Here is a 26,298-nt window from a genome sequence, read left to right as displayed (position 1 = left end):
TTGAGCAATTCTCCTGTGTCAGCCTCCTGAGTAGCTAGGATTACAGGTGTGTGCCACCATGTCTGGCTAATTCTTTTTTTTTTTTTTTTTTTTTTTAAAGTAGAGACAGGTTTTCACCATGTTGGCCAGGCTGGTCTCCAGCTCCTGACCTCATGATCCGCCCGCCTCGGCCTCCCAAAGTGTTGGGATTACAGGCGTGAGTCATGGCGCCTGGTTGTTAATTGTTATTACAAGAGAAGAGAGCCCAGTACAAGGTGTAGAGGCATGGGACATCAACATAGGGCCACGCTGGGCTTATGGGTGCCAGAGACTGTGGCTATGGGTTGCAGCCATTGGTTTTGTCTGTCCTTGAACTCAAGGTCCCAGGACAGATTGATGGAGCCAAGCGGTCTGCAGGACTGGGAGGCAGGAGGCAGCTTCTAGGGGTGCCAGAAGAGAGAAAAAGTGAGAGGGAAAATGACTGTTAATGAGCAGAAGAGGGGCCAGGTGTGGTGGCTCATGCTTGTAAGCCCGGCACTTTGGGAGGCTGAGGCGGGTGGATCGCTTGAGCCCAGGAGTTTGAGACCAGTATGGGCAACATAGTGAGAACCCATCTCTACAAAAGATTTAGAAGTTAGCCAGGCATGGTTGTGTGCACCTGTAGTCCCAGACACTTGGGAAGCTGAGGCAGGAAGACTGCTTGAGACTAGGAGTTCGAGAACAGCCTGGGCAATATAGTGAGACACCATCTTTAAAAATAAAATTAAAACGTTAGCCAGGAGTGGTGGAGCACACCTGTAGTCCCAGCTACTTGGGAGGCTGAGAAGGGAGGATTGCGTGAGCCCAGGAGTTCGAGGCTGCCATGAGCTGTGATTGCACCACTCCACTCCAGCCTGGGAGACAGAGCAAGATCTTGTCTCTAAATAAATACGTGCATTAATTAAATGGCGAGAAAAGGGCTAGACTCCTGAGTCCTGAGGATAGCAAGGAAATGAACCCATGGCTTCTGTAGTGAGGGTCTTTCTTGAAGGAGCAGAACAAACTTGCCCAGGCATGGCGGCAGCTAAACTTCCCTAATACCCAAGGGGTGGAAAACACTCCAGAGCTATGATTTCAACCAACAGCCTGAGCAGATGGGTTCAATAAAGCCAACGGTTATTTACATCAACGTGAAGCCTGCCTGTGTTTATTTCTGGCTCCTGGGGTCTGGAAAGGAAAAGGAATGACTGAAACGAGGAACGTGCTGAAAGGCAAAAAATGGACAATCTAACAAGAAAAAAATGTTCATGCTTAGCATAATCACTTTCATCCCGGGGCCTCCGAGGGCTCAGTGAGGGGATCTGGTAAGCCCTCCAGAGACCTCAGACTCATTCAAGCTGGGATCCCAGAAGAGGGCCCTGGGAATCACTCTCTTATGGTCTGGGAAACATGGGGCTGGGAATCAGGGAGTAGAAGAGATGCCTATTCAAGTGTGTGTTGGGGTTCAAATCTTACCCCACCCTTTACTAGCTGTGCGACACGGGGCAAGACCAGAATCAATCTGCGCTTCCGGGACCAGGCGTGGTGGCGCAGTCCTGTAATCCCTGCACTTTGTGAGGCTGAGGAGAGAGGATCACTTGAGGCTGGGAGTTCAAAACCAGCCTGGGCAACATAGTGAGACCCCCATCTCTACAATAAATAATAAAAATGGCCAGGTGTGGCTGCACACACCTGTAGTTCCACGACTCGGGAGGCTGAGGCAGGAAGATTGTTTGAGCCCAGGAGTTTAAGGCTGCATTGAGCTATGATTTCACCACTGTACACCAGCCTGGGTGACAGAGCAAGACCCTTTCTCTTAAAAAAATTCTGTACTTCTGTTCCCACATCTGCAAAGGGAGCAAAGTAATGAAACATCCCTCGGAGGGTGGCAGGACTTGCTATTACGTTTAGGGAAGTCTCATTTGGTCATGTGGTGGAGGGACCTTCTCTGCCTCCTTGACAAGTTCATGCCACTGTAGGCGTCTCCCGGGGAAGGTAGGACTCACAGACCAACCTTGCAGCAGCTTTTGTCTTGCTCTTTTCAGGATTTGGGAGTAAGACAATGCAACATGATATTGCTCCTAGCCGATGTGCCAGGCAGGCATATCTAGGATCTAAGATGAGAAAATCTAGTCTCTAAGCCAATTCAAGCTCCCAGAGGCAGGGGCTGGGCTATGCTGGTTTAGTGGGGAAACAGAGCCCAGCCTGATAGCTTGTCAGAGGCACTCAGGATGCTATCATTATTGCTAGTGGTTTTAGAAAGTGCTGTGGGATTTCTGGCTAAAGTATGCTGTGTGTCCAGGGGAAATGCTGTTTTTCTCTCCATGCAAGGGAGCCTGGAACTGCCTCTCTTCTCCCATGTGAACAAATGGGAATGCCCTGGAGAGAGGCCATCAGGGGAGGAGGGCTGAGTCTCGCATAAATCAGGAGGTTCCATAAATCTCTTAACTCCTATGTTTCTCAGGGGAGAAGAAAAAAAATTACAAGAGCATGCAGGGTTTTCTAAGTCTGTAAACACTCTCGTCCATGGCTCTCAGGGGTTTCCATATGAATCAGGCCCCACCAGACTCAGTGCCAAGCACATAGTTTTTTAGATACGACCTGGCGACTCCTCCAACTGAGCGTTTTAAGAGCTCTCTGATGCTGCAAATGCTTCCACAGAGCCTCACCATGGGAAAGCTGCCTCCCACTGATGCATCTGTCCTCAGATCCTGGGTGCCGGGAAGCTGGACCAAGCTGTTAGGCTGCCTCATGTCAACTGGGAACTACTAATAAGCTTAGAACCATCATTAAGTCAAGGCCTGGTCTGTTTCTTCGTTTCGCCTCCTATAGTCCTGGTTGTAGAAATGCTTTTATATTATATTTTATTTTTTTGCTGGGGGAGGATACTGACTCACTTGCCTGATACCAGCTGCAGTCAGTGCTGGAGCCAGCATGCTAGTGCTCTCCTGTTAGTAAATCGCTGCATGTGTACTTTTTTGCCTTTTTTAGACAACAGGGATTTCTGCATTGGATGGTACCTATAAGGCATGCTCTCTTACTCACTCCTGAATCCCGGCAATGCCTGACATGTGACAGGTGCTAATGAACATTGACTGAATGGATGAGTGCATAAAAACAAGCTCTTTTGTCTGGGCGCAGTGGCTCACACTTGTGGGATCCCAGCACTTTGGGAGGCCAAGGTGGGCGGATCACCTGAGGTCAGGAGTTTGAGACTAGCTTGGCCAACATGGTGAAACCCCGTCTCTACTAAAAATACAAAAATTAGACAGGCATGGTGGCAGGCGCCTGTAATCCCAGCTACTCGGGAGGCTGAGGCAGGAGAATTGCTTGAACCCAGAAGGCGGAGTTTGCAGTGAGCCGAGATTGCGCCATTGCACTCCAGCCTGGGGGACAAGAGCGAGACTTCATCTCAAAACAAACAAACAAACAACAAAAAGAAAACAACAACAAAAAACCATCTCTTTTGCAAAATGGACCAAACCAGAGAAGGAAGCAGTGGAGATTGTAGAGGGGTTGAGGAGTGGGATGAATTAACCTGACAGCAGGGCTGGCTCAGGGTATGGCGATGGGGGAAGAGAGAGCCATTTGTTCAAATGACAGAGCCCAAGGGATACAGGTAAACTGACTTCACTGGGGCTGCCTGTAGTCCCCAAAGAATTCCCAGATGCAGGGGCTTTGGGTTTGGTGCAGAGGTCTTTGGAGAGTGACATTTATTAAAGTATGGTGAGTGTCAGGGCTTTGGTTGTAAATGTCTTATCTCACCTGGGCAGGAGTCTAGGCAGTAGCAAAGGCTTTCCAGGCAGGGTCCTGACTGCAGAAACATGGTTTTGGCAAGAATTAGACAAGGTGGGAAGGGCGTAGGCAAGCCATCTGAGCTTCAAGGAAAGGTCTTTTTATGGGCTGAACATTTGTGTTCCTCTCCATTCTCACAAATTCATATGTTGACATTCTAATCTCACTGTAATGGTATTCAGAAGTGGGGTCTTTGGGAGGTGATTAGGTATAGATGAGGCCATGAGTTGAGGCCCTGGTGATGGAATCAGTGTCTTTACAAGAAGAGAAAGAGGCATAAGATTCATCTTCCCCTGCAATATGTAGATTGAACAAGAAGGCAGCAGTCTGCAAACCAGGAAGAAAGCCCTCACCAGGAACCAAACAGGCTGGTACCTTGATCTTGGACTTCTCAGCCTCCAGAATCATGAGAAATGACTTGTTGTTTAAGCTACCCAGTGTAGGTATTCTGTTATAGCAGCCTGAACAGACTAAGAGAAGTCTGATCCTAATGAGGAAGCACATGGCCCATGAGAACCAGTCGTATAGATGGGACAAAGACAAAGGCAGAGGGGAATGGGGAGATGCAAGTGGACAGGCATATGGGTAAGCCCATGCCTAGTGGACTTAGGGCACCAAGACCAACTGCAGACTTCACCTATGATGTGAACACATCTGTGTGTATATGGGTGCTTAACATACTCTCTGAGGGTTTTACAACTGCCCAAGCCTCTGGTTCCTATGATTGTGTCAGGGTATGGACTCCCCAAATGAAGCTGGGGTTCACCATGATCCTAGGGACAACATATCTCTAACTTCTAACAGCTCTTTTCTCCTCCTCCTTGCTCTGTCTCACTGTCTGAACTCCAGTCCTATTTTCCTGGTAGAAGAGATGCAGTGCACCCATATGGGGCATGGAGGCTAAAGCAACTCCATCTTGGATGCTAATCCACCATGCTGACTTCTGATTAACCCTAGTTCTGGGGATACTGCTAAGATTTCTATTTTATCTACTGTTCCTTATGTAAGAGCATTTACTTACTGTAAATCCTGCTCTTAGGTAAAAGCAACATTGATGTTACTGTAGACACACACTTACTATTTATCTTGCCCTTAGGCAATACTCTGTGGTACATAAGCCCTGGGTCTGGGGGGTAATACTGTAGGGATCCAACCATCTCGAATCCTCCTGAGACATGGCTTCTGTTCATAAGTTCCCATGAAATGTTATTTTCCAAGAAGCTGGATTTATCTGCCTCTTCTTTGGTCTCACCTTCCATAGACTTTGGCAGTAGGTTTGCACAGATCTCACCACAGAACATAGGGCATTGCTCATTTCACCTTGGCCTGCAGCTCTTCTGGGCACTTTGGCCCCACTAGCAGGTACCTGCAGCTGGTTGTCTATGAGTTGTCCCATCTGGAAGCAGCCTAGGCAGGAGCTGGGTGGGCTGGTGGTAGCTCTGCCCACATGTCGGACAGGCCATAGAAGTTCTCTATCCTCTCACCAGCAACCCTTAAGCAATGACTGATAGATAAATACCCCTAATCTTTCATGCCTCAGGTGGAATAACTCAGAGATGTCTCCCAGAGTACTCAGCAGGTGTATTAGTCTGTTTTCATGCTGCTGATAAAGACATGCCTGAGATTGGGTAATTTATAAAGAAAAAGAGGTTTTCTTTATAAATTAATAGTTCCACATAAACTCATAGTTCCACATGGCCTGGGAGGCCTCATAATCACGGCGGAAGGTGAAAGGCGCTTCTTACATGGTGGCAGCAAGAAAGAATGAGGATCAAGGGAAAGGGGTTTCCCCTTATAAAATCATCACGTTGGTGAGACTTATTCATTACTACAAGAACAGTATGGGAGAAACTGCCCCCATGATTCAATTATCTGCCACTGGGCCCTCCCACAATATGTGGGAATTATAGGAGCTACAATTCAAGATGAGATTTGGGTGGGGACAGAGCCAAAACATATCAGCCGGATTAAGCTTCAGTTGTGCAAAGTGGTAACTTGCTTGATAACATACCCTTTGTTGCTTCCTTTCTTCCCCAGTCTCATTTTCCCCACTCTTCTACCTGTGTTTCCTGAGATTATCTCCCAAACATATTATATGTTGAATCCTTGGCATAGTGTGCATTGCTGGGGAAGCCCAAACTAAGTTATGTGGTTTCAGCATCCTCTCCCTTTACACCAGCATAATTATTCAGTGTTGGTTCAAGACCCAAGCAATATAGAACCGAAACCCAATTTGAGGGGGCAGACAAATAGACTTCATTTCTGGATGAGAGGAGCTGCAAAGTCATATTGCAAAGACTATGGATGCAGGTTGGGGTGTGGAGAACTGGAGCTCTTTCTGCAAATGACTCCAGAGCCATTTTCAATTCCTTCTACCTCTCATAGCCAATTGGTTGCCAAGTGCTATCAAATCTACCTCTGTAGTATCTCTTGAATCATGCCCTCATTTCCATTTTCCCATGACTGCTATCCCTAATCTCATGCTTGAATGTATGCAGCCACTTTCTAAATGGATTCTATGTCTCCCACCTCCCCATCTCACCCCAATCTGCTGTCCCCAGTGCTTCTGGAGTCATGTTTCTAAAGCACACCTGACTATGTCATTCTTTTGCTCAAGACCCTTGCTGGCGTCCTAGTGCTTCCAGGAAAACATTCGAATTCCTCAGCCTGACATTCAACGCCCTCTGTGATTCGGTTTTCCAGCATCATTTCTTGGCATTTCCTACCCACATAGTCCAGAAATACCAGGATTTTCTCCATTCCCTGGGCGTTCTCCTCACTTTCCCTTTTGCTCGAATCCTTTCCTCCACTTTACTGACTGCCAGAGTCCTGATCATCTTACGTAGCTGAGTGGAAATATTTTCTCCTCGTGTCACATTCCCTAATTACTCTTGTCTCTGTGCCTGTCTAGCGCTGTGTTTATAGGTCACTGAGCAAACACACTCATCCAATCAACTCTTGCACGTGCTGAGTACCATGGTTATAAGATGTGTATTGTTCTGTTGGCCTGTTAGCTTTTTTTTGTTTAAATCATGAAATTGTAAGCTCCACGAATAAGTGAAATATACCTTCCAGCGTGTGCCATAGTTTGGGATGAGCAGTAGGTGTTTAGTAAACCTTTGTAATTCAAATTGAGCTGAAATGAATCAGAACCTGGACAATAAGAGAATCACCTTGTGCCTCCTATGAATGATCAGATTCTGTAGATGTGGAATACAGTATAAAATGCACTTAACACTAAAGCGCTACTGAATGTAATTTAATCTTTCTTGGGTGATTCAAAGGCTCTCCAGGATCTTGTAGTGCTGGAGGGTCATCAATGCGAGCATCAGTTCTCATTGTGTGGAGCTGCCAGTTAGGGAGTGCAGGTTGATAGAGTTCTGGAGAAATCAGGATTCTTCTTCTTTTTTAAGCCAACAATTTGCCTAAGTGTCTTTAAAGTGCATATTATAATCAAATCCTTGATTTAAAATTTTTTTTGGACAGAGAAGGTTAATTCTGGTGAGCTGTTGGGTGGATAAGAGTATAAATAATAGTGATTATCTGGGAGATAAATTTGTAAGTCCAGTCCTTGCTTAGGGTAGGGAGTTGAGGTGTCTGTACTGAAAAATGTCAGTTATGTCCTGAAATGATGACACCAATGTCACTGAGGTTGTAACCAACACAAAGCAGGGACTTAACCGTTCTTGCTTTGTGCAAGTAACATCGCATCTGGGGTCCTCAGATCAGATTGGAGGATTAAATGATCTCTTTCATGTGAGTTAGAAAATAGTCTCTCTCTTTTTTAGTCCAGAATTGGCTAGTTGGATGAAACATGCCTGAGCTGAGGCTTGGATGCTTTTGAAAATCAGCAAACACAACTATAGTCTCCATGATGTAAACCAATCTGCTGGACCACTTCCAATTTCAGCTCTGACACATGAAGAGCTTGGAAGTCATCATTCCCATCCTTCACAGAAAGTAAAAGCCAAACAGACTGAAAACTGGGGACTTTTCTTGGATCCCCCAGAGAATAAAGGTTTCAGGCAAATGGCCACCTTAACATCTGGAGAGAGAGGAAAATCCAAAGAGACATAGCCAAGATCTGTTTATCGGAACCTGAAGACAACAGAAGGATCAACTAGTAGAAAAACTTAAATAGTAATTTTGATGGATTGCTAGAGGCAGAGTATGAATTTGCCTAAGAGTGAGAGACCTGGTATTTGGTGATTACAGCATACAGGTAAGTAAAATGAATGACGGCAATATCACAGGGGATGAGAAGGATATATTGGGGATATTCTAAGGTACCCACACTACATGTGAAGTGGTTTAGTGTTACTTGGAAGTGGACTTAATTAGTTAAAAATGTAAATAAGAAACCCGAGGGCAACCACTAAAATGTTTTTAAAAATAAGCATACTTGATATGCTAAGATATAAAATGCTTGATTAAAACCAGAAAAGGCAGAAAAAGAGGAAGGAAAAAGGAACAAAATATAATGAGTAGAAAATAGTTACAAACATGGTAGTTATCCATCCAATGAAATCAATAATCACTTTAAATGTGAATGGTCTAGATATATGAATTTAAAAGACAGAGTTTGTCATAGTAGACTTAAAAAACCACCCAATTATATGTTGTTTACAGGAAACCCACTTTAAATATAAAGAGTCAAGTAGGTTAAAAGTAAATATTTGAGGTGATGAATATGCTAATCACCATGATTTGATCATTACACAGTGTAGACATGTATTGAAATATCATTCTATATCCCGTAACTATGGACAATTATTTCATATCAACTAAAAGAAAAGAAAAAAAAGAAAGAAAAAGCAGAGACATAAACAAAAATATACCATGCTAATACCAATCAAAAGCAAGCTAGAGCAGCTCTGTTAATTTCAGACAAAGCTGACTTCAGAACAAGTAACCCAATTAGGGACGAAGAAAGGTATTACATTATGATAAGGAGGGCAATTCTCTTGAAGTTAAGAAGATCTAACTGTCCTAAATGTGTGTATACCTAATCACCAATGAAGATGCGTAAGGCAAAAAACTGAGAGAACCGCAAGAAGAAGTTGACAAATTCACTATTGCAGTTGGATATTTCAATATCCCCCTCTAACTGACAGATCAAGCAGGCAGAGACTCAGTAAGGATATACTTGACGTAAAATAACCTGCTGAGTTACATGTGAAACATACTTTTCTGATATCTTTTATTTCCCTAACCTCTTAATTTGGTTTCTCTAACCACTTTGAAATGTCTGAAGAGAAAACCATAGAGTAAGCCTAGAAACGTGATTGAAATTTAATTCAGTAAAATAACAACAACAACAACAACCCAGTTCTATTAAAGAAAATAATGATGTCTTCCTTTAGATGATAAGAAAGAAGATAATGGTACTTATACGACCTTTCATTTGTGTAATCACTGTTTCATTTTAAAGTACTTTGTTTCCTAATCAAAAAAATTTTACTTGTTTAATTAATTTATTTCTTTTGTAGAGCCAGGGTCTTGCTATGTTGGCCAGGCTGGTCTTGGACTCCTGGCCTCAAGCAAGTCTCCTACCTCAGTCTCTCAAAGTGCTGGGATTACAGATGTGAGCCACTGCACCCGGCCCAAAGTACTTCTTCTATATGCCTTTATTTGTATGCCTTTATTTTATTTGGTAGAGACAAGGTCTTGCTAAGTTGCTCAGGCTAGTCTTGAACTTCTGGACTCAAGCAAGCCTCCTACCTCAGTCTCTCAAAGTGCTGGGATTACACATCTGAGCCACTGGACCTGGCCCAAAGTACTTTTATATGCCTTTAGTTTGATTACAACCCTTATCCATAAAACGGGTACAAAAATACACGCCATGTAGCCAAAGTGGGTGTTTTCACACCCATTTTACCGGCTCCATAATCCAAGATTCAAAGAGACGATGTGACTTGACATGATTACCCAGGTAGGAAGCCGCAGATCTGGACAGAGAACCCAATTCTTGTGATTCTTACCCCACTATTCCATCCACCCCACCAGGTTTCCTCTCGAAATAACTGTGTTAGAGAGAGATTTCTTGGCACATTGCTATTTTGGACTTTGTAGACACAGCATTAGGGGAGACACCCCCCACCAACACACTTTAACATCTGTACAGTATTCTCTTCCAAAGATGTTTTTGCAAACAGCAGCTAGTGTTTATGAAGTCATCCCAAATTTGACAGGATACTGTCAAGTATTCAATGCCTTCCGCCCTCCGTTGTTCTCTCTTCAACTCAGCACCACTCCTTCCACCTCCACCTCTTCCGGACCACTCCATTTGAGGCTTCCATTGCTTCAGGAACAGAGTCAGAGAAAAGAGACTTCAAATGTTTGGCTTTTAAGATGCATTCCTGGTATAAATCAGAGAGATTTTGAAGAATACATATTGTATCATGATTTTCTTTCTTTCTTTTCCTTTTTTTTTTTTAAGACAGGATCTTGCTCTGTCACCCAGGCTGGAGTGCAGCAGCATGATCATAGCTCACTGCAGCCTCATACTCTTGGGTTCAAGAGACCTCCTGCCTCAGCCTCCCAAGTAGCTGAGACTATATGTGCATGCCATTGTGTCTGGCTATTACAAAAAAAATTTTTTTTTTTTGTAGTGATAGGGTCTGACTACGTTGCCCAGGCTGGTCTCCAATTCCTGGCCTCAAGTGATCCTTCCACCTCAGCCTCCCAAAGTGCTGAGATTACAGGCATGAGTGTTTGCACTCCACCCAAGATGAGATTTTTAGAGGAAACTCTCACTGAGATGGGGGAGAAAAGATAGGTGGGGCCATGATGTTACCAAGTTTGGTAACCAGGGTGCATCCGGTATTATATACCACCTTTCCAGATCCTCTTCATGCCTCATTGCAAAAGGGAGGTAGGCAATGGAGCTCCCCAACACTCTTGAGCACCTGAGCACAGAGGGGCAGCGGCTTTGCAGGAGTTGTCCATGGCATGGTGCAGACATATAACTGCAGAAAGAGACTGCGCTGGATGAAGAGAAACCAAGCTCCCTGTAGCCCTGAGCCATCAAGATGAGAGCAGAAGAATTCTCAGAGCTCCAAGAGCAGGTGGTAGGTAGTGGAAAAAGGGGTGCTGGTAGACCAGAAGGCTCATTGCCATGCAAATGGGATGCTGCCATGCAGAGCACAGCAGCCTTGGAAGAAACCGATTGTTGGGTGACTCAATGGCCATTGCCATCCTCATTTCCTCTGCCACCTCCCACTACAGGGGCCAAATGTTTTTCATTTTTTAAAATTTATTTTATTTTATTTTATTTTTTTAGAGCCAGGATCTCGCTCTGTGTTATGGTTTGGGTGTGTCCCCACCCAAATCTCATCTTGAGTTGTAGCTCCCATAATTCCCACACGTTGTAGGAGGGACCTGGTGGGAGATAATTGAATCATGGGGGTTGTTCCCCCATACTCTTCTCATGAGTCCATTAAACTTCTCTTTTTCTTATAAATAACCCAGTCTCTGGTATGTCTTTATCAGTAGCATGAAAACGGACTCATACACCCTGTCACCCAGACTGGAGTGCAATGGTGCAATCATAGCTCACTATAACCTTAACATCCTGGGCTCAAGTCATGTTCCCATCTCAGTCTCCTGAGTAGCTGGGACTACAGGCATGCACCACCATGCTTGGCTAACTTATTTTTGTTTTTATTTTAAAGATGGGGTCTCACTGTATTGCCCCAGTTTGGTCTCAAACTCTTGGCCTCAAGTGATCCTCCTGTCTTGGCCTCCCAAAGCTCTGGAGTTACAGGCATGAGCCACTGTGCCCGGCCGGCTGAAAGTGTTAATGGTTTTTCCTCAGCTTTCACTTCAGCTAGGTGGGGCCATGTTACCAAGCGGCAGTTCAGTCACCTCTGGACTTCAGATTCTGTGAAAAAAATAAACTCCCTTTGAGTGCCTCTCAAACTTGAGTTTGCCTCAGATCCACCTGGAAGGCTTGTTAGAGCACAGATTGCTGTTTCTGATTCTGTCATCTAGGGTGGAGGCTTTTTTTTTTCTTTTTTGAGACAGGGTCTTGCTCTATCACTCAGGCTGGAGTGCAGTGGTGCCATCTCGACTCACTGCAGCCTCAACCTCCTGGGCTCAATAAATCCTCCCCACCTCAGTCCCTCTGTGTAGCTGGGACTACAGTCATGTGCCACCAAGCCCACCTAATATTTTAGTATTTTCAGTAGAGACAAGTTTCACCATGTTGCCCAGGCTGGTCTTAAACTCCTGGATTCAAGCGATTCTCCCGCCTTGGCCTCCCAAAGTGCTGGGATTACAGGCGTGAGCCACCGTGCCCAGTCAAGAATGTTGTACTTCTAACAAGTACCCAGGTGGTGCTGATGCTGTCAATCTGGGGACCAGACATTGAGAACCACAGGTTTAACTCACTGTAAGTCAGAACAACAGCTATGTGCAGTATAACACAATCCTAACTGATACCATGCCATATCGGAGACCAAAGACAATGACAGGGACTACTCAACAGATGTCAGCATGCAGGGATGACCACATCTGAGGATTTGAGATAATGTTCCATCTTGAGAGGTGGAGACTGGAAGGCCAGAACTTAAATAGTACAATGAGGAACCAGGGGCTGGTCAAAAAATTAACCCAGCGTGGTGGTGGGCCCCTGTAATCCCAGCTACTTGGGAGGCTGAGGCAGGAGAATCGCTTGAACCTGGGAGGTAGAGGCTGCAGCGAGCTGAGATGGCGCCACTGCACTCCAGCCTGGGTGACAGAGGGAGACTCCATCTCAAAACAAAACAAAACAAACAAAAACACACATAGAAGGGAGGGAAGAGAGGATTCTAGGCAGAGGCACAGTCTGGGCAAGAGTCTCAAGGCAGAAGAGTCTGATGAGTGTTTTCTACAGGGGCAGATGAAGTAAGGAGAGAGGATAGAGAGGGACAGAGGCTAGAATAGGCAGAGCCTTAGAAGTCTCATGAAGACTGTGGTTTTGTGTCCTAAGAATGTTGGGGAGCCTTAGAAGAGTGTTTTGTTTTGTTTTTTGTTTGTTTGTTTGTTTGTTTTGGCTGTTTTATTAAAAGGGAGGAGATATAATTCCAGAGCAACCAGAGAGAGAGTCAAAAAGAAGGAGAAAAAGCAAATACAAAGCATTAAGCTGGGTGCAGTGGCTCAGACCTGTAATCGCAGCACTTTAGGAGACTGAGGTGGGAGGATCACTTGAGGCCAGGAGTTCAAGACCAGCCTGGGCAACATAGACTCTGTGTCTACAGAAATTTAAAAATTAGCCAGGCACAGTGGCGCATACCTGTAGTCCCGTCTACTCAGGAGGATGAGGTGGGAAGACAGCTTGAGCCCAGGAAGTCAAGGTTGCCGTGAGCTGTGATCACATCACTGCACTCCAGCCTGGGCTATAGAGCAAGACCCTGTTCCCCCACCCCCCACAAAAAAGAAAAAAAAAAGATGCAGTAGGGAGCTGGTCACAGCTTTATGGGTTGCACAGCTGGGCCATATGGACCATAATTTGTGGTGCACAGAGTGGTCCACCAAGGAGTGAGGGGGTAAATTCATGTGCTGGCTTTTTTGCACCTCTTGTCCCTCTTTGGTCAGGGCAGACTTCACAGGGTGATAACGCTTGATATGGTTTGGCTGTGTCCCCACCCAAATCTCATCTCAACTTGTAGCTGCCAGAATTCCCACAGGTTGTGGGAGGGAGTCAGTGGGATATAATTAAATCATGGGGCAGTTTCCCCATACTGTTCTCATGGTAGTGAATAAGCCTCACAAGATCTGATGGTTTTATAAGAAGAAACCCCTTTTGCTTGGCTCTCATTTTTCTCTCTTGCCTGCCACCATGTAAGACATGCCTTTTGCCTTCCTCCATGATTGTGAGGACTCCCTAACCACATGGACCTGTGAGTCCATTAAAACTCTTTTTCTTTATAAATTACTCAGTCTCAGCTGTGTCTTTATCAGCAGCATGAAAATGAACTAATACAACACTCCTGGGCTATGTCACCAAAGGGCCCTCCATGGGACCCCTGGGGAAGTCATAGCTGGAGTGAGGCACAGTGCTATCTCTGAGTCTGGAAAGGATGGGAGGAGACAGAGACTCTATGGTCAAGGTCAGGTTGGACTGGTTTGAGAACTGGTCTGGCAGGTGCAATGGGGGCCATGCCTGAGAGGGTCCTCACAGCAGAGAAGACGAGCACAACCAGAGCTGTACATTTAGCAAGCAGCTTGTCAACCAGGGAGGCAAATATGGGGAAGCACATTGCAAAGTCCAATATGAGCCGGGCATGGTGGCTCGCTTCTGTAATCCCAGCACTTCGGGAGGCTGAGGGAGAAAGATCTCTTGAGGTCAGGAGTTTGAGGCTAGCCTGGGCAACATAGCAAGACCCCATTTCTACAAAGTATTTAAAAATTAGCCCAGCTTGGTGGGGCACAACTGTAGTCCCAGCTGCTTGGAGCTGAGGTGGGAGGATAACTTGAACCCAGCAGTTGGAAGCTGCAGTGAGCAATGATATTATTAGCTTCACTGCACTCCATCGTGGGCAACAGAGTGAGACCCTATTTCTCTCTCTTTTTTTTTTTTTGGAGATGGAGTTTCGCTCTTGTTGCCCAGACTGGAGTGCAATGGCACAATCTCGGCTCATTGCAACCTCTGCATCCCGGGTTCAAGTGATTCTCCTGCCTCAGCCTCCCAAGTAGCTGGGATTACAGGCATGAACCACCATGCCAGGCTTATTTTTATATTATTAGTAGAGACAGGGTTTCACCATGTTGGTCAGGCTGGTCTCGAACTCCTGACCACAGGTGATCTGCCTGCCTCGGCCTCCCAAAATGCTGGGATTACAGACGTGAGCCACCACACCCAGCATGAGACCCCATCTCTAAGAAAAAAAAAATTCTTGGGGCCGGGCACAGTGACTCATGCCTGTAATCCTAGCACTTTGGGAGGTCAAGGCAGGCAGATAACTTGAAGTCAGGAGTTCAGGATCAGCCTGGCCAACATGATGAAACCCTGTCTCTACTAAAAATACAAAATTAGCCAGGCGTGGTGGCACACACCTATAGTCCCAGCTACTCGGGAGGCTGAAGTAGGAGAATCGCTTGAACTTGGGAGGCGGAGGTTGCAGTGAGCCGAGATCACATCACTGCCTTCCAGCCTGCTGGGTGACAGAGTAACATTCCATCTCAAAAAAAAGAAAAGGAAAAGAAAAGAAAAGTCCAGTACAACCTTAGAAGGGTTTTAAGCAGAAGTTTGGGTAGGGGTTGAGCAGGTAGGGGTGGGGCAGGGTGTGTAGCATGTGGAAATTGTGAGTATGTGTATGTGTGTGTGATGTCACAATATATGTTTTTGAAAAAACAATTCTGCCATACTTTGAAATATCACCACTGGCAAGAGACTTTCTACCTGTCCACATTTCGGACAGTCTCCTTGGTTAGAAAATAATTCCTTAAAATAGGTTATACATCCTTGGATGTTTGAAGATAGCTAGCACAGACCCAAACACTTTCTGAAGGCTACGCGGATTTGGTCCTCCACCTGTTTCTTGTTAGACTTGATCTGGTGTCTTCTCACCACCTGGTATTTTTCCTAAGCACCTATTACTGTCTGACTCCTAAAGTGTGAAGCTCAGAACGAACCCAGATCGACAGTATGGCCTGATTGCACTGCATATGTCACTTCTCTCATTCTGGAAACTACACATTCAGTGCAAGCTAAGACTGTGTTAATTGTTTTGGCAGTCAGATCACACTATTGACCCGCGCTGAGCTTACTGACAAGTCTAACTCCCCAGGCTTTTCATATAAACTGCAACCACATGCGGCTCCCTTTTCCCACACCTGTGCCTTTTGGACCCAAGGGCAGAACCTTACATTTGTTCCAATTAAATTTTATCTTGTTAAACCCAGTTCATCACTCTATCCTGTCAAAAATGCCTGGAGCCCTTATTAGGTTTTCCAAAATACATGCTATACTCCCACAAGTTTCCACCCATCAATCTACACATATTTGAATTCCTCTTCTGTGTCAGTGCTGTTCTCAACATTGAGGATTTAGAGATGTTTGAGACTCTGTCATTGCCTTCAGAGAGCTCACAGACATGCACAAAGGCAAAAAAAGGTGCATTGCACTGGGTGCAATAAAAGAGAAAGTTTTATGGAAGCAGGTAGAAGAGGTCCCTTATCTAGACCGGGGTGGGAAATGGGGGATAGGGGAAGGCATCCCTGCAGGGGTGACACCTACAATAAATCCTGCATACAAAGTGGGAGAGCAGAAGATGTTGGATACATTAAGGCATGGAACACTTGAGAACCTGCAAGCTTGGGGAATGGAGAGGTCAGATATGACAGGCTAAAGACTTTTACATGTAGATTTGGGTTGAAGAAACACCATGCAGCTTGAGGGTGAAGGGGACTGGGCAGATGGTACATACCTAGACGTGGAGAGGACAGTGGAACTGTTAATCATCCTCCTGGTGAGAGTTGTTGGGGTGATGATAAAGCAAGGTGGTGTGGATGGACAGGAGTGTATGTAGATCTGGGATTGAGTCAACAGGTCTTGGTAACGACTGGAAGGAAAGAGTGAAGATTGGTGCCAAGAATCTTGGCCTTAGCACCCGAGTACATAATGGTAATCTTAATTTGGATAAGAAATTGAGAAGAGGGCTGGGCGCGGTGGCTCACGCCTGTAATCCCAGCACTTTGGGAGGCCGAGGTGGGTGGATCACGAAGTCAGGAGATCAAGACCATCCTGGCTAACACGGTGAAACCCTGTCTCTACTAAAATACAAAAAAATTAGCCGGGCGTGGTGGCGGGTGCCTGTAGTCCCAGCTACTCGGGAGGCTGAGGCAGGAGAATGGCGTGAACCCGGGAGGCGGAGTTTGCAGTGAGCCGAGATCACGCCACTGCAGTCCAGCCTGGGCGACAGAGTGAGACTCCATCTCAAAAAAAAAAAAAAAAAAAAAAAAAAAAATCGAGAAGAGAAATAGGTTTCAGTATGGGTCTTTGATTTTGATGCACTCTGAGGCATCTAATTAGAGATGTCCAGAAGACATTTGAATACATCCATCCACAGGGGCAGAAGTGAAGTGGACTGGAAATACAGATTTGGGGATCATCAACCCTGAGATAATAGTTGAATATGGAGGGGTAATAATGTTCAGGGAAACTGTAAAGAAAGGGCTAAAATGAAGACTTTATGAGGTCAGCATCTATTCACTCATCTATCCATCCATCCACTCATCATTCATCTGTCCATCTAACCACCTACCCACCCATCCATCCACCCACCCACCCACACACCCACACACCCACCCACCTACCCATTCATTCATCCATCAACCATCCATCTAACCACCCAATCATCAATCCATCCATCCATTCATCATCCATCCAACTACTTAACCATCCATCCATCCATCCATCCATCCATCCAACCACCCAGTCATCAATTCATCCATTCATCATTCATCCATCTAACTACTTAACCATCCATCCATCCATCCATCCATCCATCCATCCATCCATCCATCCATCAATCCCTCCATCCATCCATCCATTTATCTATCCATCCATCTAACCAGCCAACCATCTATCCATCCATCCATCAATCCATCCATCCCTCTATTCCTCTATCTATCCATCCAACTATCCATCAGTCTAGCAAACAGAGTACCTTCTATGGGTCAATGACAGTGACAAATGAAAAAAAGGTAGAGTCCTCTTTCCCTAAGGAGTTTGTATTCTGATGGTTGTGGTGGGAGACAGGTAATAAACATGTAGCAAATAAGAAAATGAGATAACTGTAGCTACCAAGTGGCACAAAGAAAATAAAATAGGGTGATATGAAAGAGAACAACTAGGCGAAGCAGCATTAGCTGGGATGGTAAGGAAACAAGAAGGGGCATTTTGATTGAGACCTAAATGAGAAGGAGGCAGTTTTATGTGACAATCGGGTGGACGAGCCTGGGATGACTAAAGAATGACAGGTACAAAGATTCAGAGAGAGAGGAATCAGCTTGGCCTTTGTGAATGAGAAGCTGGAATAGCTGGAGGGTAGTGAGCAGGAAGGGAAAGAGTGGTAAGGATGATGTAAAGCAGGTGGTCAGGTGCCTTGCAGGTTAGGTAGGATCTTATAGACCTTGCTGAGGACTTTGGCTGTGATGGGAAGATTGTTCACCAGGAACATACGTATGAGCTGGTTTATGATTTGGAAAGATCATCCTTGTTGCTATGTGGATGATGTTTTGTAGTGAGGCAAAAGTGGAGGCAGGGAGACCAATTAGGACAGTGGTCCAGGCAAGAGATAATGGTAGTTTGATGAGGGAGGTAGCAAGGGAGATGGGAGAAATGGTCATATTTGATATGAATTTTGGAGATTTAATGGATAGAACATATTTTTGGATTAGATGTAGGGTGTGAGGAAAATAATCAAGAATATGCTTAGGTTCTGTGCGTAAGAATTTGGATGACGGTGATGCTATTTGCTGAGATAAAGAAGGCTTGAGGATGGAGCAATGCTTTTTTTGTGGGAGATGGGAGTAAATGGTTTGCTTGTTGCCAAGTTAGATTTGAGGTTTCTTTTTGTCATTCAAATGAAGATGTTGGGCAGGATGTTGGAAATATGAATCAGTAGCAGAAGGACAGAGTTTAGAGATACAAATTTGAATGCTGAGAGCACATACAGGCAGTCTCGAAGCCATGGGAATGAATGCACACACCTAGCATATATAGAGAGAAAAGAGAAATGACCAGCAGGGGAAGGAGGTCTGTCAAGAAGACTAGGAAGGGCCAGGTGCAGTGGCTCGGGCCTGGAATTCCAGCAGTTTGGGAGGTGGAGGTGGGTGAATTTCTTGAGCCCAAGAATTCAAGACCAGCCTGGGCCACATAATGAGACCCCATTTAAAATTTAAAATTTAAAAAATTAGCCAGGTGTGGTGGCATGCGACTGTGGTCCTGGCTACTCAAGAGGCTGAGGTGGGAGGATCCTTTGAGCCCAGGAGTTCTAGGCTGCAGTGAGCCATGTTTGCATCACTGCACTCCAGCCTGCGCAACAGAGTGAGACCCTATCTTGATTAAAAGAAAAAGAAGACTGAGAAGGAGGGTTAGGCAGATACAAGGGCAGATGTTAAGAGAGGTCGGCACAGTGGCTCACGCCTATAATCCCAGCACTTTCGGAGGCCGAGGTGGGTGGATCATGAGGTCGGAAACTCAAGACAAGCTTGGCCAACATGGTGAAACTCCATCTCTACTAAAAATACAAAAATTAGCTGGGTGTGATCATGCGTGCCTGTAATCCCAGCTACTTGGGAGGCTGAGGCAGGAGAATTGCTTGAAACCAGGAGGCAGAAGTTGCAGTGAGCCATGCGCCACTGCACTCCAGCCTGGGTGACAGAGCGAGACTTTGTCTCAAATAAAAGAAGAGAGATCAATTAGAATGAAGACTGAAGAGTATTCATTGGCTTTAGCACAAGGCAGGGCGGTGGTGACATTTGTCAGACCATTTCAGTGGCGTTGGGTGTTGAAGAGCGAGTGGGAAGTGAGACTATGGGGAAGTGACAGTACATTTTTTTTCAGTAACCTTTACTCTGAAAGGAGGCAGAGAAATGAGGTAGTAGCCAAAAGGGGACCAATACGTATGAAGGCACTTCTTTAAAAATAATACTAATTTGTTTTTTTAGGAGATAGAGCAATGACCTGAACTTGGGCATGAGGTCAGGGGCAGACTACAAGCAACAGTAGCCTAATAATGAGCTCCAGAAATTAAGGGTCTTGCCTCTGGGTAGCATTGATCTTGGATCCTTGGAGGGATGGGAGCAAGTGGAGAGAAAGTGGGTTCAGATGGGCAGAATTCAGTTGCAGAAAGGCTGCAACTCTAAGACCATGTGTGGCTTGTACCCAATGGGAAAACTGGATGTGAGGCTAACTTGGTACAGCAAAAAAAAAAAAAAAAAAAAAAATTGTTTGAGATGAGATCTGTTTGTCTCCCAGCCTGGAGTGCAGTGGCACCATTACAACTCCCTGCAGCCTTAACCTCCTGGGCTCCAGTGATCCTTCTGCCTCAGCCTCCTGAGTAGCTGGGATTACAGGCACAGGTCACCATGCCTGGCTAATTTTTAAATTTTTATTGTTTGAGATGGGGTTTCACTATATTGCCCAGGTTTCACCCAAACTCAGTGGGCTCAAGACATGTTCCTGCCTCAACCTCCTGAGTAGCTGGGACTACAGGTGTGTACCACCATGCCCAACTAATTTTTAATTTTTTGTAGAGATGTGGTCTCACTATGTTGCCCAGGCTGGTCTTGAACTCCTGGCCTCAAGTAATCCTCCTGCTTTGGCCTCCAAAGGGCTGAGATTATAGGCAAAGACCACTGTGTCTGGTCTGGTACAGCAAGTTCTTAATGAAACTGTGCTGCTTCCTGTTTTAAGAGCTCAAAAACCAACTGCTCTATAACATTTCCTGGATCAGTACAAAGCATACTGGTTTAGGCCTCTCTTGGGTTTAGAGGCAGGGTTCCAATCTCCTTCTCTTTCATAAAACTGGCAAAAGCAAGACACATCCTCGGTTCTGAGGGTGGGAGTGAGGGGAACTTCCAAAAAGAGGACTAGCCAGCTGTTGTCTTGAGCCCCGGGATGGCCCTGTTCCCACTACTCTTCAAGCTCTCCTGGCCTCTCTGCAGGTCTCTCTCCCACCTCCAAGCTCCAGCAGGAAACTTCCTGAGTCCACTCCCTCCCTCAACCCTGCCAACCCCCAAGCCAGCTCTGGCAACCAAAGGCTCAGCCCATCAGGCAGCCTCCAGGACTCCAGGCCAATGCTGCCTTCTGATTGGTCAGTGTTTTTGCCTTACAAGTGGTCAAATACATTTGAACATCACTCTTGCAATTTCTGGGAAGCAGAATTCAGCTTGTACATCTTCAGGTCTACTCTTTGCTGCTTCTGCTCCTGGCTTGGCAGTTTAATTAATAAGCTCTTAGCATTCCTTTGGAATCCATTCAGTTCAAGAGACTTGCACTCCTGAGTGCCTAAGTGCTCAGCTGCAGAGGCCACCCCACTTGAGCTCTGATTCCTGCTTTTCACAGTTAATTCTGTCTCTTTCTGAACAAAGATTACTCTCTCTGACAGGTACAAAAGAATAGAACAGGAGCTGGAAGGACAGAGGGCATTGCAGGTGGAGGAAATAGAATGAATTAATGCCTGGAGGCACTTGGGAAACGGTGAGAGACCAGTTTGAGCTCCAGGCTTGCAGCATGCAGCCAGAGGCGGGAGGGAGCTTTGGGGGAAAATGGTCCTTTGGGGTCAATGTACACAGAATTCTCAGTGTCAAGCCTGGGGAACTCAGGGTTTATTCTGGGGGCCATGAAGAATCAGCGGAAAGCTCAGATTAAGACAGAGACATGATAAGCCTTTTGCCTGTAGAAGGTTGACTGCGGACTAGAGTGAGGAGGGGCTGGGGGTAGGAGAAGCATTAGGGGATTTTGCACAAGTCCAGAAAGGAGCCAGCTGAGGGCATGGGGTGGGCACAGAGGTGACAGCAGCCCTTCTTTAGGGTCACTGGATGTGAGGAATGGCTGTTGAGCTTGGCAGCTCTGTGCTCCGGGCAGGTTCCGGTAGTGTTGCTATGAAACCCATACTGACTTTGCTTGTGCTAAAATCCATCACATGTTAGCCAATTCCAAATTGTGTTTGAGTTGAAACCTCTGGTTTCTAACAAATGGTTTATTTAAATGACCTCTTTAGGGATTATTAAACATGCTTGTAATTTTCTGTAAGCTTCCTTGAGATCTTAAGGGTAAATGCAAGTAGAGCTTTAACCCTTTAACATAGTTTTACCCTGGTAACACTTCTCTCTCTCTCTTTCTTTCTCTCATAGTCACACTGTTTTGAGGGGATGTGGGTAGGTGGCTGAGATGATGTTCAGGCATTGCTCATTTTGGCAACCTATTCCACATCCCACACATAGGACGGCATATCCCTGGAGTGTTCCTTCAGACCACACCCATATAATTTCTATTCCTCCATCCCACCCCTTTCCATACTCTAGATTTTTAATTTTTACAGGAGACTTACTAACTGGGGAAACAGAGGGGAGAGAAGAGGGGGAGGAAAAACTTGGTGTGGTGGGTGTTTCCAGTTCTATCCCTTTGACTAGGTTGAGGCTCTTGGGTGGGGGCGTCCAAGAATGTGGCTGAAAGATCTCCTACACATTCTTGCTGTGCAAAGTGTAGTTGGATAAGGAGCACCAGTGCCACCCTGGAGCTTGCAGCAATGCAGATTTCCAGGCCCCAACACTGACCTAACAGAAACAGAATTTGTATTTTAACCAGTCCTCTAGGTGATTCCTCAGCACATTACAGTTTGAGAAGCAGCGGGGATGGTGGTTTCAAGCTCAGCTATGCATTAGAAACACTTGGGGAGATTGAGGAAATCTTGATGTTGGCTGGATGCAGTGGCTTGCCCTTGTAATTGCAGCACTTTGGGAGGCAAAGGCAGGAGGATTGCTTGAGCCCAGAGTTCGACACCAGCCTGGGCAACTTAGAGAGACCCCCCCATCTCTACAAAAGATAAGAAAATTAGCCAGATGTGCTGGCATGTGCCTGTAGTCTCAGGTCCTGGGGATGCTGAGGTAGGAGGATCCCTTGAGCCCAAGAGGTTGAGGCTGCAGTGAGCCATGACTGCACCATGAGACATTGTTTCAAAAACAAAATAAAATAAACTCCCAATGCCTCTGCTGCACCCCACACCCATTAAATAAGAATCTCTGGGACCTGGGCATTTCTACCAAGCTTCTAGGTGATGTTGATACCATCCATCCATCCATCCATCCACTCATCCATCCATACGCTCATCCACCCACTTACCCATCATCCATCACTCATGGACCAGCCCTTCGGCAGAAAGATTCTAGAGAATGTACTGGCCTCTGATCACTATCAGGGCTGATGAGTAATGTGAAGCTGGGGAGGAATCTCCGAGGGCACTCAGCACTCCCTGGGCAGGCTGAGGAATGGCAATGTTGGGATTACCACCAAGGAAACACCCTCAGCTCTTGCATGAGTTTCCCACACAGGGACTGCTACAAGGGCAGCTGCATTGCTCCCTTGAGAGGAATTACAATGGTGGAGTCCAAGTGGGAGCCAGGGTGTTTGTGGGCCACCAGAAACAACTGGAAGACCCTTGAATAAGGGTTAGTTTTCTTCTTGGGTAAGTTGAGGAGGTTTGAATTCCTTCTAATGTGACCCTATTTTACCTTTTCCAAATGGTGAGGCATGACATATTGGATAGAGATTTTTATCTGTCCATCCATACATTCATCCATCCATCCACTCACCCACCATCTATTCATCCACTCATCCACCTATCCGTCCATCCACTCATCCATCCATCCATTCATCCATCCATCCATCTGCTCATCTATCCACTCATTTATCCATCCATCCATCCATCCATCCATCCATCCATCCATCCACTCATCCATCCATCCCTCCATTCATCTATCCATCGACTCATCCATCCATCCATCTATTCATCCATCCATCCATCCATCTATCCATTCATCTGTCCATCCATTTGCTCATCTATCGACTCATTTATCCGTCCATCTATCCATCCATATGTACATTCATCCATCCACCCACTTACCTATCATCCGTCCTCCATCCATCCATCCACTCATCCATCCATCCGCTCATCCACCCACTTACCCATCATCCATCATCCATCCATCCATCCATCCATCCACCATCCATCCATCCATTCATCCATCCATCCAGTCAATCATCTACCCACACTACTATGCACACAGTCTATCACTTTGCTTATTGTTAATGAACACTGGCTTGCCAATTGTTGCTCTCCGGAATAGTCTGAGATTAGCCATCACTGTTAAACTATCCTATGAGGATAGAAGGCAAGGCTCTAAAGAAGGCATACAGAAATGAGCATTCATTCTTCACGTGGCATGGCAGTTGCTGAGGTCAAAACCCTAGTACCATTAGGAAACACCCAAAGTAGCCACTTGTGGGGGGCCACAAGGCCAAGCCCTTTACTGTTGGTACTCTGAATGCTTCAAGAATTCTTGGTGTGGTTAGAAGCTGTGTCTTGAAATAAAGTACCCTGTGTCTTTAGGCCATTGGCAAATTTGCTTGGAATTCTATGCAGAAATGCTCGGCTATGGAAATCAGGCCTTCAGTGACAACCAATCCTCGTTAGTGAGCACAAACGACCTACAAACGGCCACAGATCAGCAGCTCCTGGGCTTTGTGCAGTGGTAAATTGGCCCCACTGGAAAGGTGTGCTAGAATGAGCAGCGCTGCACAACAGCCCTTGAGTCAGCCTGAAGCTTCGTCTCCCCACCCCCAAGCAGATGCAAGCCCTGCGTGAGTCCCTTGGCATTCTGTGACGCAGATGGTTTAATTGGCACAGCTGCCTGCACAACAGGAGCGGCGATGCTGTCTGGATCTCACCCATCCAGAAGAAAGGGAACAAAATGGCCCCACGCCCTTCCTGCTACTCTCCTTCTCTGGTGCTACTGCTCCTCTTCTCAGGCTGAAAACATTGCCGCTGGCTCTGACTCTGCTGTCACTTTCCTCCTTCCTGTAGCTGTGGTTTGGCACAGCTTTGTCCAGAGACATCATTGTCCTTGACAGACATTGGGTCAGCCAGGATGGTGCAAGAGAGAGATAGGGCACAAAAGGCAATCACTTAGGCCAAGGCAGGTGTGGGTGAAAGCCAGCCTAGCACCAGGCACAGAGTCTAAGGTCATCCACCAGTCTCATTATTAATTCTAGAAGGGGTGAGCTCCAAGGAAGCCATCAGTCAAGGGAGCACAGCAGCAGGGTTTCTGGGTGGCAGCCAGTATGTAGCTGTGTATAGGATTAGGTGGTGGTGATTTGGGTAAGTATTGGCTCACAAAGAAGCGTGAGAGCTTGTGGGCCAGGCTCTGGCCAGAGACTTGTTCTTTTTTTTTTTTTAAATGGAGTCTCACTCTGTCATCCAGGCTGAAGTGCAGTGGTGAACTCACTGCAGCCGCAACCCCCTGGGATCAAGTGATCCTCCTGCCTCAGCCTCCCAAGTAGCTCCCATGTACTACCGTGCCTGGCTAATTATTTTTTATTTGTTGTAGGGATGGGGTCTTGCTGTGTTGCCCAGGCTCATCTTGGACTCAAGCAATCCTCTCACCTTGGCCTTCCAAAGTGTGGGATTACAGTCATGAACCGCAGTGCCCAGCCCAGAGACATGTTCTGAAGTACTTGGCAGAGCGTGTGATGGAGCCAAGGATAGGGCTGTCAGCTGGCTCCGCAGAAGGGTCAGTGGGAAAAGGACGAAAGGAAGCTGTTCCTGGGGACTCCCCCACAGTATTGACTCCAGGTATGTTTGGCATCAGTGGAGGACTTGGGACTGAGACATTGGGTCCAAAGTTTGGGATCATGCCAGGATTTCAGGGCAGCAGTACTGTGGTTACTGATGGGTGTCCTGACACACAACAAGGGTGTTAGCTTTTACCTAGGGGTTTTGGAGGCCATTGGCCATGAAAAGCTAGGGAGACTGAGGTGGGAAAGAAAGCAGAGGTTGGCAGTCCTTCAGATCTTACTCTTACCTAGCTCTGTTTCTTCCTTCAAAAGACCTTCCCGCCATATCTTCATTTCCCCCACTCTAGGAGCTGGGTACACTGCTTCAGAGTCTGATTGCCACCCTACGTATTTTTGCCTCATGTTAATTCCCTGGAGGGGCCGTTCCGGGAAATCATTAAGAGCCTGATTTAAATATCCCAACCCTGTGGCTTTGTGTATATAACTTCATCTCCCTGTGTCTCAGTTTCTTCATCTGTGAAACTGAGATAATAATAATAAAATCTACTTCACAGGATTGCTGTGAGAATTAAATAATGATGTAACAATAAAGGCCTTAAAATAATGCTTGGCATATAGTGTCATATATGTGTTTGCTGCTGAAGCTACTTCTACTACCATCATATAACTTCTCCTGCTCGCCTCTTCCTCCTCCACACAGTCCAATCCTTCTAAGCCTCCCTGCAGCCTCCAGATGCAAGCACTCACCAAATCTTCTGATGTTTAACCCACAAGTCCCATCTCTCTTCTGTTCCAATGGTCACCACCTCATTTCTAGTCCTCATTGCCTCTGGCCAAATAATGGCCTTCAGATTGTTCTCCTTTCCTACAGTTAAGTCCCCTTTTGAGCCCTTTTCCAATCTGCCTCTAAGGGAGTTATTTTTAGAAAATACAGATCAGATCATGTCATTTTGTCTTATTTTCAGTAACCCTACATTGCCCATAGAATAAAGGTCAAACTTAATCTGACCCCAAGCTGTCTTCTGAACTCTCTGTGTACCTTTTGCTCTAAATATATCCAAATTCTTGATCTTCTCCAAACCTATCCATATTTTTGCTTCTGTCTAGAAGTAATGAATATTTCCTTCCTTCCTTCCTTCCTTCTTTTCTTCCCTCCCTTCCTCCTTCCTTCCTTCCTTTTTTCCTTCCCTCCCTCCCTCGCTCCCTCCCTTCTTCCTTCC

Source organism: Rhinopithecus bieti, unplaced genomic scaffold, assembly GCF_001698545.2.
Source record: "Rhinopithecus bieti isolate Rb0 unplaced genomic scaffold, ASM169854v2 scaffold_23236, whole genome shotgun sequence".
In the NCBI taxonomy this organism is placed as follows: Eukaryota; Metazoa; Chordata; class Mammalia; order Primates; family Cercopithecidae; genus Rhinopithecus; species Rhinopithecus bieti.
This window is presented reverse-complemented; position numbering follows the sequence as displayed.